Raw genomic sequence first — 13851 nt, forward strand, 5'->3', positions numbered from 1 at the left:
ATTTTCTGGAGTTTCTAGTTACTTCATACCGATCAATAAAGCTTTCAGAAAGACATAATTAAAGTGGAAAGATAAAAAAGGAAAATTGAGTATATTATTGGGGGGGGGGGGAAGGGGGGGGGGGGGGGGGGAGAAGCAAAAAAAAAAAAACACATTCTGAATCCTAGCCCAGAGAGGTAAGTGGGTAATTGGAGATAAGTCTCCTTTCCAATCCTACAACTGGAAATTTCCTGTTAGTGTCCTGTCCTAAATCACAATCTTTACAGCATACAAGAAAAACTAACATGACCAGCATTCATTGTCAGCAACAATGGATCAGTTAGGTCAGTTAAGTCAAAATAAATCTAAATCAGATATAAAGCTGAATACAGTATATGCATATCAATAGTCTCAAAGCATTCGTTTCTGTTCTCTTTTTAAGACAGAATAGCTTTTCAATAAATAGTTCCATGTAAAATACCTTGTGAAGTGCAGAAACATGAACAAAATCAAGGAAGAGAAATCAGGTTCAATGTAAAAATTCCTCTTGCAAATTCTGGTAGGTGGCTGGTCTGCGTAAACCCTATTTAAAGAAAACAAAATGCATGGAAGATATGCTTTGAGCTCAGAGCCCCTACCTGTGTATAAATAAAATACGTAAATGATTGCCATGAAGAGAATACACAGTAAGTTCATCCTCTTTAAAGATCATAAATGTGTAGTACAAGGAAATAAATTGCTCAAAGACAGATTTTTCTAAATCAACTTTGACAGCCAAAATTTAAATCAGGAAGTATTTAATCATGTATTAGACTTGCTGCATTTTTCCTGTTTTTTTTTTAAACCATACTTAATTGCACAACTCTATCCCAGATAGATGTATGTGAAATTTTGTATGTATCCCAGATACATATATGTGAAAATGAATGGAATTTCCATTCAGAACAATAAACAGAGATCCACAAGATAAGGCTGTTTCAAAGAAGCCACACAATCCAATTACCTAATTTTCTCTGTAATAAAATCATAAACCACTGATTAAGCATTACTGGGCTGGGACATTACCCACTGTATTAACACAGAGAGGTGTCACCTACCTACCTGGAGGAGCACAGCCTCCACAGGAGTCAGCTGTACCATTACAGCCCTCGGAGGACAGTAAACCTATCACACACCAGCACATACTCCTAAAATACCAGGAAATATAAGGCATATGCAGAAAGATCTAGCTAACTCCATTAATTACTGAGCAGTAGTAGGAACTTTACAATCCAGTTTACAAAAACTGAGTTCCAGGCATATGCGTATTTCAAACATCACTGCACACGACTTTACACTAGCAGTTTGCTAAATGCAACCAGCACACCATCCAGATAGCAAATAATTGCTCAAATGAGCTCTTTCACACAAGAGCAACCATTTGTGCAAGATTACGCTACTAACTTCCACACCTGTTTGTCCCACTCACCCAATGCAACACAAACTTGTTAGATCTACCTCTATTTCATGCGATTTCTTCCAAAGATGAATAGGACTTGCATATTCTGAAACTTAAGAACGCGTAAGCCACAAGTATTTTTTAAAAAGTCACCAAAAAAAAAAAAAAAGGAACCCGCAGCCAGCAGACCACAGCAGAGAGAAAGACCGAGAATACTCCAGACGTTCCTCTCCACCTCCTCAGCTGCTCTGCTCCCTCACCTAGGAAAGGCTAGAAGAAACTGCACAGGTTTCAGCAAGAACTGGAATACACCAGATCAAAGATGAGAAAAGCAGGAAAGGAAAGTTCAAGCCTCTTTGCACTGCATATTCCACAATGTCACTTTCATTTAAAGCTAAATTTAGCAAGCTGCTAAACAATAAACAAGCACGCATTGCACTCACCGCCCCAGCTTCTCTTCACACCCAGTAGCAAACTTGTTCTGGCCGTCAGGAAACCTGTTAAACTGTTACCTGGTTGCCTTCAAAAGTTTTGCAAATCTTCCTCCTTCACAGACCCACCAAAATCCTTCCTAGCGTTGTTTCTGCCTTGATCCCGCTCTTTTTCCCTCAAGAGAAGAAAGATTTGTGCCGAAAGCCTCTTCCACCGCAGCTCGGCCGCTGGGGGTGGCGCTGCAAATGGCCGCCTAGCAGCAGGCAGGACGGAGCTTCCCCGAGTAACCTCAGCTGTGGTAAATCACAGCGCTGCCCCAGCAGGTGTGCACTGAAACCCTTTTTACTCACCTCCGAACAAATTCAGCTTGCTTAGCGCAGGGGGTAGGGGATGGTTTGATTTTGTTGCTGTGGAACAAAGGGTAACCCGTTTGCCCAGCTGTGAGAGTCTCAGGAGTTTTGTGAAGTAATGAAAAGATCCATCAGGTTAAGAACGGGTGTCGGCAAGGTCCTTCCCTATGCGGAGTTGCATGTACGACAAAGACATGCTACAGAGAGGCAAAGAAATGCTAACGTAGAAATAACGCCGGCCGTTTGGCTTACCCTCACCAAAAGCCCGCCTTTACAACCACCATCTCTCAACTACCTGCTAATGAACCGCTGCCATTATTCCCCACTTAGCAACTGCGAAAGGGGCAGCGCACCCGTAAACTGACCTTACTCCTTTCTTAATGACCATACAACCCTCCCCCTGCCTCACAGGGTTGGGTTTTGCAGTAGTAGTAATCTTTAGAGCCGTAGTCTTCACGTGGAGGTTAAAAAAATGTTGTTTGCCACTATGAGAAGGGGAGAGAAGAGACTTCCTTTCATGCAGTGCTGTAATGCTAATAAAATAGTGGATAAACTCGTGAAATCGATTAAAAAGCAAAACATGAATAAACTTAACCTGATTTATTGTTCCAGGCCAGGTAACGGGAAATGAGTAAATTATATTTTAACGAAGCTAGGAGGTAAGCTTTAACGGTCTTTACCCTCAACACTTCAGTTATTGAGAGCGCCCCCCACCTCTCGGACCATATCCTAATGCTGCGGATAGCATAAACAGGACAAACACAGTCCGGTCATCAGCCACGAAAAATAAAGCTGAAGAGATTTCATCTTAGTCACCGAAAACAATACCATTGACTGTCACCGATTGCGCTGTTTGCAAATAATGATGTACATTTCCAAGGAATATAAACTTTGTTTTGAAGGTAAATCAGAACTTGGGAAAGAGATGCTGACAAATGGCGCTAAGGTAACAGAAATCGACCAGAACTCACTGGTGTATTTTCATAACATAGTTCTATTTATTTACATACAAATAGAAATAATGAAGGAAATTGATTTTAGGCATCTTAAAGTCATTAAAGAACAGGTCTAAAGGCCCAAAGAAAGAGATAGTAAGACAAACCATAAGAAAAAACTTGGCCTTCTTTTCTAGTAAGCTGTGCAGAGGTTGTATTTGATAATGCTAATCAGCTAGAAGTCAGACAATAAATGAAACTGTCCTGTGCCAGGCTTTTTGACTCAGTGATTCCTGAACACCACATATTACCAGCAATAAAACTTTAAAAAAACCTCAGAGTGGAAGTCAAAATTCTCAGAAACCAAGGAAAGCACCTAAAGGTGGTTAGCTGGAATGATGGGATTCCCTTTGCAAAATAACATATTTGGAAAGGACTTAAATGCAGAAACTAACAAATTGCAAAGCATTTGCTATTTTGAAAGATTACAGTTAATCAGACAAAGCAACTTGCCTGTGAGGAGTATTTTTGGAGGAGTACTGAAGCTACAGGAGTTTGCTGCATTTCATGTAAAATGATACAGGCCATACAGGTTTGCTTTTAGCATTTTTAAGAGGAAAAAATAATGCAGCAGAACCAGATAGATATGTGCAGTGGCTGAAGATGAACACAGATGAAAATTCTATTCTCCAGAAATAATGTAACTAGGAAAAAGTTTAATACAACTGTGCATCCAGTTAGAGCAAAAGTTTGAGGTTATCATTGATCTTTTTGTTCCAATAGACAAGGAGTAACCAAGATCCTTCAAAATAGTGAAGGATGTAGACAAATGTTTATCTAATCTACTTTCCTAAGCTTACCGTAATTATAAATGTTATAACTTGATAGTAAGCCATATTTTAAAAAAGAATAATTTAATCTAAAGATACATTTCTGAAATATGTCCACTTACATAGGAAACAAGTTTGAAACTTGGCAGACTAAACGGAGAAAGACCCACTTTTAACACAGCTGAGTCATTCTAGGCAGCTGTAGTAAGAGCACTATGGAAGTCGTTTTACATCAGGATACACAAATTTGGAGCCTAGAAGTTTTCTGTATTTTGATGGTAGGACAAAAACTGAGCTCAACAGTTGAATAGGAGAGATGGCTTTGACATTCACACGTGGAGATAAAAAGTATAACGTTGCTATTATAAAAGACCAGTGCTATAGGACCACAAATTGCCCTGAGATTAGTGGTAGGTCTGTGCAGACCTTCTTCTGGTGAATGCCCTTTATCTCCTCTCAGAGAGATGAAAACATTTTTAAAGTACAAGGAGCTGCGTTTGAATAAAAAGGGCTTTCCTATATGCTGGAATATAGGCCAACATATTTAACTTTCTAAGTCTGGAAAAGCAACTGGGCAAGACCAAATAGAAATAAGGATCCATAAACAACTCTGCCTATTCACTATGGTTTTCATTTCCACTGAATTTCTGAGTTAAAGCAAATTCTTCGCAGTCCTCTCCAACCCCTGAGAGACTCATTTCATCCCCTCTGATGCCGTTCCTTGCTGCGGAGTCCTACCCTGCTATTGCAAATCACTTGAATGCCTCGTGGACTCCAGAATGGTCTTTCCCTGACTGTGCTTAGTGGATCCCCAAGGGAAGAAAAAATACCCTCCACTGCGCTTCCCCATGGGGTTTATCTATCTGCCCCAGCCACCTCTTAGCAGAACTTAGGGTATAATAGGAACATGCAAGTAAAATCATCCCTCAGAGTTGGCATTCACTGAAACTAACATAAACAACCTAACACAATAACTCAGTGGGGGCTGACAGTAAGAGACATACACCTAAAATAGACATAATTATAGTTAGCTAGAAAAGGATATGATTTGTAAACAGAATATATACCTGAGAGAGCTTTGGAGCTTGCAGGCACACCCTCTAGACCATTACATTAAAATAGATGAAATTAGGTCCAGAGCTGCATCATGTACATGCCCATCTGATTTAAAGACAACATAACTGCCCAGTCTCACATGAAATACAGATGTGTATATTATGATTTTCAGGAATACTTCCAAGGAAATTAATTACAGCTATTAAAACAGAGTACCCAGGACAGCACATTTCCAGCCTGTTACAACAATTTGAAGTGACTCAGGGAAGCAGAGGCTCATTGCATAAGCCAAAAAATACAGGCTAAGTGGAAGTGCTAATCGTAGCACAAGAAAAATTAACCCCCAATGCCAAGTAAGCACAGATTTGTTTCTATAGGTGTGGAACGAACAAAGCCAGTTCTGCAGATCTTAATTCCCTATCTCACTTTCCTGAGATTCTTTTCTAGAGGATACTTGGCTAAGCAAGCTATTGTATGCATTTGTTTTCACTAAGCATACTGTATCCGAAATTAACATCTCTGTCAATAGACCACAGTTTAATGGGAATGGATTTAAGGAATGTTTAATGTCATATAAGTAACATCACTGCAAGCCCTCATGATTCTCAGTTCCCAGGTGACAGCAATATACAAATTAATATAGCACTTAAACTGCAGAATTACTTCGGAAAAAGCTCAAAATTTTTCACCAGAAAATTAGAAAAAAAAAACCCTGGATTATAAGAAACTGATGTCAGAGTTGTTGGTTACTTGCAGGTACATAAAGAGAAAGCAAAACAAACATAACCTTGCTTCTTCAAAATGATGCTGAGCATGTCACTAAGGGGAAAGCACAGCTCTAACCAGTTATGTGCTACACTCAGCCTTGCAGTGCTGCAGGGTCAGAAGCCAGGACAAAGGGTACTTGAGAGAAATATGTTGTGTAATCTCCTGGTCATTTGAAATGTTGAACGCATGGCCTTCTGGAATAGCCTTGGAGGACTATGGAAGGTGGCGCAAGCAAGCCACCTTCATGCAGTCTTGTCCATACATGGGGCTGAAGAGTTCGATTTACTGTGCACACACTCAAAATAACTTACAAATCTTAGCTAAAAGTAACTGAACATCAGGTTTAAAAGAAAAATAAATTTAAATGAGCATGTCACTGATGGCCCAAGACTGCTTTCTGTAGGTCTCCAATCAAGGAATTGAATAATTGTTGGCATTTTCTGTCAAAAACTTTACAAAGCCTCATCAGAAAGATCACTTTCTTCTAGGGCTAAGTAGAAGGATGAGAGAAGACTGGATTTCAGCATATCATGACAGAACTCAGCAGGAATCCCTACAGGAAGAGCTACAAAGCATATTTCATTTGAAGCAATGAACTTTAATAGGAATTTCATTTTACACATGAATGTACCCTGTGTGATAATCTCCAGTCTGTTTATTCATCAGCTGGAACTCAGGATGTGAATGTGAAGGTGATAGGAGCAGCGACTTTTATGTTCCTGAAGTGTTAGAAAGGGTATTAACCTTTTAATGATTCTTCATTCAAACACAGCTTTCACAGTAAAGAGCAAAACAATCTATTTTAATTTCTCCGCGATATTAAGCACAAAAGGAAATCCTAGTTCATAGTTGGAGAAACAGTGAATATAAAAGATTTTATGCTATTTGCATCTGTTCAGGAGTCATGTAAGTGACATGCAAACAGTGGGATCATCAATGTAGCAAAACAAAACCATATACAACGTTTGAAAATTTAGCCAAAAGGCCTTTCTATTGGTCCTGATCCAGACAAACATCTTCCAAAAGCATCTTTTTTTTTCAAAATATCTAAGATAGCCTAATTTCGATGGTAAGTAAATGTACCGTGATTTTTTTTAATGTGATTTACTAGGGAGTTGGACAGGCTCAGAGAACTGATAATGGATGTTACGGAGAAAAACTGTGTGAATTTCTTTGAAATCAAGGAGAAAGCAAGGATTTGTCATTCATTCTGATATCAGTTTCCTGGGATGTAAACCACAGGTCGTTTAAAAGAGAAAATTATTATGCATACCATAAATAGGTAAATAGCATCTGCAAATTATTCCTAAGAGCAGTAAAATGTCCAATTACTAGTTTTTCACTACCCAGAAAAATATCCTAGCAGGCATAGCAAGAGATTTTTTCCCGTGCTCTACAGGCTTTTAGCAGGAAGAATGCATTTCTTTCTGTGTGCTATTTATCTGGAGGAGGAATTACATTATGCATCCAGGGCTTTTCCTACAGTTTGCCTTTTCAATGGACTATTACCATAAGGTATTAGAGATAAGCAGTTTTCTTTATCTATTTAATTATTCCTGCTACCTGCCTAGGTGAGTCAACCTCACATACTAGACTTTCCATCAGGAACAGCACATGCCTTTCAGGAAGGTACTGTCTGTTATCCTGTGAGATATCACGAGTTAACAGCTTTCTTGACAGTATCAGCTAGCACGTTTGAGACAGTAATGATGTGGAAAATCACAACTCCCCATTCGATATCCCCTTCAAAACAAGTTTCTGGGATGGAATATTATATTTTGTTCAGACATACTTGTATTATATACCCTGTGGGAATCACTGGAAAAATCAGTTCATTGCAGCTAGAAGCCCAGCTATATAAACTGGTGCCATTCTCACACTATGTGCAAAGAAAAATGTATGCACCGCTTGTACGCACCGCTTGTACTTCACCGAGAATTGAGAAGAAGAGCTATCTGCACACATATCACATAAATATTTGGAATTTAAGGGGTTAAAGGATCTGAGAAATATTAATCTTTCTCTCAAGTATCTATATGCTAAACTGGGGGATGCTGAAGTGCTTCTGAGGTTGTGGGATCCTACCAGCCGTGTCCCATGCCTGAGTAAAGTTCTTGTTCATGCCAAGTTTTCCAGCCTGCTCCTTCCTTGTGAAGGAAGCCCAAATGTCCCAGCCCATGTAGAAGCACACCCTATTCCCAAGAGATCCCTGAGCTGGACAGCCAGGGAATCAGGGCCAAGGGAGCACTGGAGAATTTACATGAAAGTATTATTTTCCTATGCTGATAACACGGTTAGCAGAAAAATTAAGACCCATATCCTTGGTAGCTAGGTCTCAGTGTCTTCTTTCATTCTTCAGGTATTTAAAAGTGCTTTGAAGATGAGCGTGTCTTATTTGTGGTCACGCACGTAATGTAGAGCAGAGTTGAGAACAGAATTTACTTGGATGCTGTAGTGCTTTCTAGCATTAGAGGTGAGATTCTCATTGCAACTAACTTGACTTCAGTGTACTTCAGACAAAATTTCAACAGGACAGGTCACTTTCACTGATCTCTGAACAGAACCGAGTCTTCCCCTTCTTCCCCATATCATTAATGGAAGTACAGGTCCCTCATGCAGCTCTTACACAATACCCGCAAAGGAAAATCAAGTATCAATACAGTTTCCTTGTAGTGCAGAAAGACCTTGTCTTTTCTATTTTTTTAGATATTAATTAACATTTTTTCTCTTAAAAACTGCTCTGTAGATCTCAGGAGTAGCAAAGGATTTCATGTTATGTATCAGTTGCTATGGTAACTAATCCTTTCTAAAACAGAGAAACAAAAAATTTGCAGAAGTCCACTGCGAACAAAGGATGCCACTAAATAGTCTTTATTTTGCAACCCATTGTCTTCCTTTGTTTTACTCTTATTTATAAATGATCACAACTGATTTAGTACAGGACTGTGCATTTTTTTCTTTCAGTCTGAATATTCTGAGTTTCCCGTTTCCGTGGAGTGTCAGAAAAACAATTTAATTGAACTCAGAAAAAAAGTAGAGGGTTTGTGAAAGGGGGTTAAGTCAATTCCCAATCTCTGATTGATTTTTTAAATTTTTTTATTTGTGTGAAGGTATAATATTAATGAAGAGTCTTTATGGGACATACTTTGGGTTGGAAATGGTTACACTTCCCAGAAAAATTATATCTAGCAAAGAAATGAGGGCAAATTTTACCATTTTTCTCTATTTCTTTCTCTCTGTCTTGAACCAGAGGGATATCACCAGGACTGGAAAGGTCCTTCATGTCTTGGTCAGTCTTTGACCACAATGCAAGCCTCCATCTTGCAGTGGGATGTAGATTAGGTTTATACTCCTTTCATAATAAATTTCTGAGATGTTGTTTGCTGGTGGCACAGAACTCCTGAACTGTGTTTGCCGAGTGTGACGGTGGCAAACTGTAACTCTTCAAAGGAAAGTACCAGCATCAATTAGCTAAAAGAGAAATTTCCTTCTACCTGATCCGTATCAGTCAGTAGTCTCCGAGGCTTCTGCCCGTAGATATGGTAGTAACAGTCTTCATCAAAATCCATGAAAAAAAATCACTACTGGCGTAGCTTTGTCCCAGTGTAAGACTCAAACAGAGCAGTTTGGGAGCACTGCTCCCAAGAACCTCCGACAGCGCAGCTACTGCAAGGGGCAGCCCTTTGCCTGGTTGCAGGGGTACTCCCCAAGCACAGAGACAACACACACACTGTGACAAAAGAGAGACAGGGCCATTTCCGAGGTTGAAATGTGAAAGAAGATGATAGTGGTGGGTAGGAATGAAGAGAGTGCTCTTAAAAAAGCTCCCTAAATCACGTCAAAAGATTCCTCATTCGCTTTTCTTGCCCACCTCCTTTCTCCTCACTGCTATCTTCCACAAGACAAGAATCACAAAGAAGGAGACAACGTAATTCAAAGAGTTGTGTAACAAAAATGTGCTTGATATTTGTTCAGGGATGCAGGAGAAAAAGCAAACAAACTAGCAACTGTATTAATTGGCTTTCTTACCAATCTACTGACAAAGAAAGCTCATACTTTGCCAGACTGAAAACTGCAGAATAAAGCTGCTTCCACACACACAGCTTGACAACTGCGGCCATTTAATAAGTGGCTCCACTTGCCTTAACTCTGAGCAATGGATTATATTTATCAGATTTGCCAAATTACTCACCTGCCTATAACAAAAAAGTCACCTACAGGAGATAAATGTAGCTCAGCTGTAACAATACTCTCCTTCAACCAGTAGCAAGTCAGAAATGGTACTCCGTAAAGGACAGGAAATTCCTTAACCCTTCTAATTGCTGGCCTTAAGAACTGGAAGCAAGCACAGAAAAATGAGGATCTAAAGAATTCTCTAATATGCATTATTAATTTCTACATTTAGAACAAATTATAGAACAAACAAGTGTTTATTGCAGAGAAGAGTTATATGATCATGACTTATTTTCCAGTATCTATATCAAGAGCTGGGTGAAATAATTTATTCCTTCAGCTAAAATCCTCCATATCTGAAAATACACTGCAATGGAGGTGAGATTCTTCTAGAGAAGCTCTAATTCTGCTTTACAGAAGAGAAAAAACTATTATATGAAATAATTTTTTTAATGTTTGAATGCTACAGTGTCAGTAGAGCAGCTGCGAGAAGGAAAGAAAACCAAGTAGAAACTAGCCTTGAAGTGTGTTTGGCAGGAAATAACCTAAAAGCTGTAGATCACTGAAAAAGTGACACAGACAGACCTTACGGGAAAGGGGAGAGCTGCAAAAGCTTCTAGAAGTTTTTAGGGTTATGTGAGACCAGCTAATTACACAGTTGAGGGAGCTGAGCTCAGGCAGGGCTGGTGACGGGAACAGAGCTGCTTGATCTAGGTCACAGAACTGCTATGGCTCAGGTTTCTCTGTCTGAGAGACTTTTATAGCTCCCATCTGCATAGCATCTAAGTGCCTTACACTCTTTTAATGAGTTTATTCTCAAAACATCCCTGTGAGGCAGGGAAGCATTATTATCGCCCTTTTACTCATAGGACACTAAAACCTGGAGACCGTAGGGAAGATCCTCAGTTGGCATAAATTGTCAAAGCTCCATTAAAACCAAGAGTGTCCACTGGCTTTCCAGTAAGGTGAGTGGAACTAAGATGATTTAAACTGGCTGAGTTTTTTTCCCTACATGATTTGTCCAAGGTCACACAAGATCATGATAGTATTGGAAAATGAAACCAGCCTTCTGAGAAACACTAACAACTGGCCTATCATTTTGTTTTTCATGTCTGATATAGGCAAATGTGACTGAAAAAGAAACCTGAGCCTCAGAGCTGTAAAATGCATGAGGGAGCAGATGCACAGATTTAATTTACTTCTGCTATGGCAGCCTTTTTCTGGTCCTTTCTGACTCTTTATCAGTTGTTGGGTTTGTGAGGGGTTTTTTTGGGGGGGAGTAATTCTTGCTGTATTTCTGATGATACATTTCTCTTCTGCCATCCCTGCTTTTCCCTCAGTATGTACTTGCCCATTAGTAGCCATCATGCTCTCCACTCCGTCCCCAGCCCTGGGGTCCTATACTCCCTCCCCATCCTGTGGCACACTTCATGGGATGCACCAGCAGGCTGCGACCCCAGGGCTTCGTCCTTTGCCAATGCCCAGCTGCCAGCAGAAAGCATTTCCAGGCTAAATGCACAGTGTCTTTCAAAGCCAATGCCTTAGCATCCAAACAATACAACACGGTTTGGCCAAGTATCAGCAAAAAGACCGTGAGGAAAGCAAAAGACATATCATCAATGCCTGGGGCTGGAGAGACCGTTAGTCTACCAGCAGCAGAAAATACCAGAACTCAACAGAAGATGCTTGTTTCTCACGGAAATGAAGTTGGGAGATAAGTATACAGAATTGAGGCATTTTTCCAAAATTAATAGTCAGTTCTTTTAAAAGTACTTTCACTGAATTTAAAGCACTTTGAAATTCACATTTGTGACACATAAAAAATATTTTGTACATTTTTTATACTTTAGCAGCAACAGAATAAAACTAAACAATTCACTTCCTGCAAGGTGCTGTGCATATCAACTGCTATTCTAAGATCCATCTTATCTGTTGATGCTACATCTGGCAGCCTTGAACAACATTCATTACATTTGAATTTTTCAAATAGAAAACTTGCCAAGCCTCAAAACAATGAGCAGGGATGACAAATGTCGGTCATTTTCTCTGACAGGTCAAATACAAATTTTTGCTTAAATGGTTTAGGTTTTGCAGCATTTAAAGCAAAACAAGAATTATCACTAGAGTATAAAATGAATTAAGGTGCATAAACTAAATGCCAAAGACAGATATACCAATAATATAAAATTACTACCACGCAAACAAAGTACCAACTAGGGGCAGCACAGGGAGCATACTACTGTCTATCAAGACAGAAAAAGATTTGTGCTGTCATTGGAAATACTTTTACAGCAGTCAAAAGAGAAGCCTTGAACAAAGAAGGTCTGCTCTTTCTTTGATCCGATCAAACAAGAGTCCAGTAGGTCCTAACTCAAATAAGTTATATCTTAGTTTCACCCTTGGACAAATACCAAGTCTTTTTCTTTCTACCGTTCTGAAGAACAATTGATTTACACTTTTTTTAGGAATGTAAGAAATTACCTTTGGAACGTAACTGATACTTGCAGGGTTATTGACCATTGCCTCCACAGAAAAATGTCAAAGTGACAAATGCATTTGAGGATGACTATTTTAATGTTGGATGGCATGGCAGAAAATTAATTAAAGACATCATTTATGTTTTATTTATGCAAGGAAGACACTGTCAGCAGCATACTAACGTAACACAACAGGCCAGATAAATTCTGCTATCATTTACACTGTACAGAACCCACAGTGAGTCCACTTAGCTATAACAGAAATTAAAACTATAGCAGGAGAAATCAAAGTTATGCTATCAGTTGGTAAGTTGTCTCAGTGGCCGCAAGTACTGTCCTTTCCAGAAAACAGCTCTGAGATTAAATCTCCATCTCTTATTCTGTCATGCTCAAGCCAGGATTTCGAAAGCAGGAAACAGACATGGGACAAAAATACGTCTGAAATAGGCAAGGCCAGCTGGGAGGAACAAAAGGTGAAAAAAGTTTAAGAAATTTTTCTACAACATTCATTCTACCTTTTCTCCATCACCAACTTCATTTCAGTCCAGATTTCGATTCTTTTGCTTAGTATCTTAATTCTGTCAGTTATCGCATTTATCTGCATGGGATCATTTATAAAGTGCCAGACTCTATACCTCAGTTGTAAATCCTAGGAGCAGAAATCTAGGCAGATTTGGAATGTATAATATATGTAGATACAAAGTATATATAATATCTATCCTCGTTCTCGATAAATAAACCGTAGAAAACTACTGGTCTGGAGTCTTATAGATTATCTCTTAAGCAATATGAAAGTCAGTATAATTTTAACTTTTTTGGCTTTCAGCGGATTAGATTCTGTTATCATGCAATAATCACATATTAGCATGTCTCAAATGCTTACAATGGTACATACATGTAAATCCTCCCTGTGAGAATCTGTCTCAGCATTTAGGAACTATTTTGGCTACAGGCATGACCAGGAAATCTGTGCACAGGGTCCACAATCTGAATATCCAGACATTACAGACTAGAAACTGCCACACTCAAAAAGCAAACCAATCTCTTTTCTGCAGGAATTACTAGCTTAGCACAGCAGCATATGAGCATAAACAGACAGGTACCACTCCAGAGCTGGCTTGTATTCAGAAGGCCTGAAATATGAGAGGATTGAGCTCTTATTATTTGGGGGGGAAGGGGGAGGGGGAGTACACCAAGGCGGGGGGGGGGAACCCAAACAAAAAACCCCTATACGGACCTCATCTTTGATAAGAGAGAATAAAGAGAACCCACAAATCAAACCCTTGGATTTAGGATTAAGGACAAAAGAAAGTAGGAATCCTTTCTGGGGCCAGTTCAGAAGCCTCCTACAAGACTTGGAAAAACAATCACATGAATTAATGACAGTTTAAGGCTTTTTTTCCCTTTAATTTC

The 13851-nt window shown here is 39.3% G+C and overlaps 1 long non-coding RNA gene across 1 annotated transcript in view; it reads right to left on the reverse strand.

The window, feature by feature from the left end:
- LOC143161631 (uncharacterized) overlaps positions 1–1917 on the reverse strand; it is a 139213-nt gene extending 137296 nt beyond the window's left edge. The window contains exons 1-2 of the long non-coding RNA XR_012995566.1: positions 1861–1917; positions 461–562 (exon numbers count right to left, since the gene is read on the reverse strand). This is a non-coding gene — a long non-coding RNA (uncharacterized LOC143161631). The remainder of the gene's footprint in view (positions 1–460; positions 563–1860) is intronic.
- Positions 1918–13851: the final 11934 nt, after the last annotated feature.

Source organism: Aptenodytes patagonicus, chromosome 6 (assembly GCF_965638725.1).
Source record: "Aptenodytes patagonicus chromosome 6, bAptPat1.pri.cur, whole genome shotgun sequence".
Classification (NCBI taxonomy): Eukaryota; Metazoa; Chordata; class Aves; order Sphenisciformes; family Spheniscidae; genus Aptenodytes; species Aptenodytes patagonicus.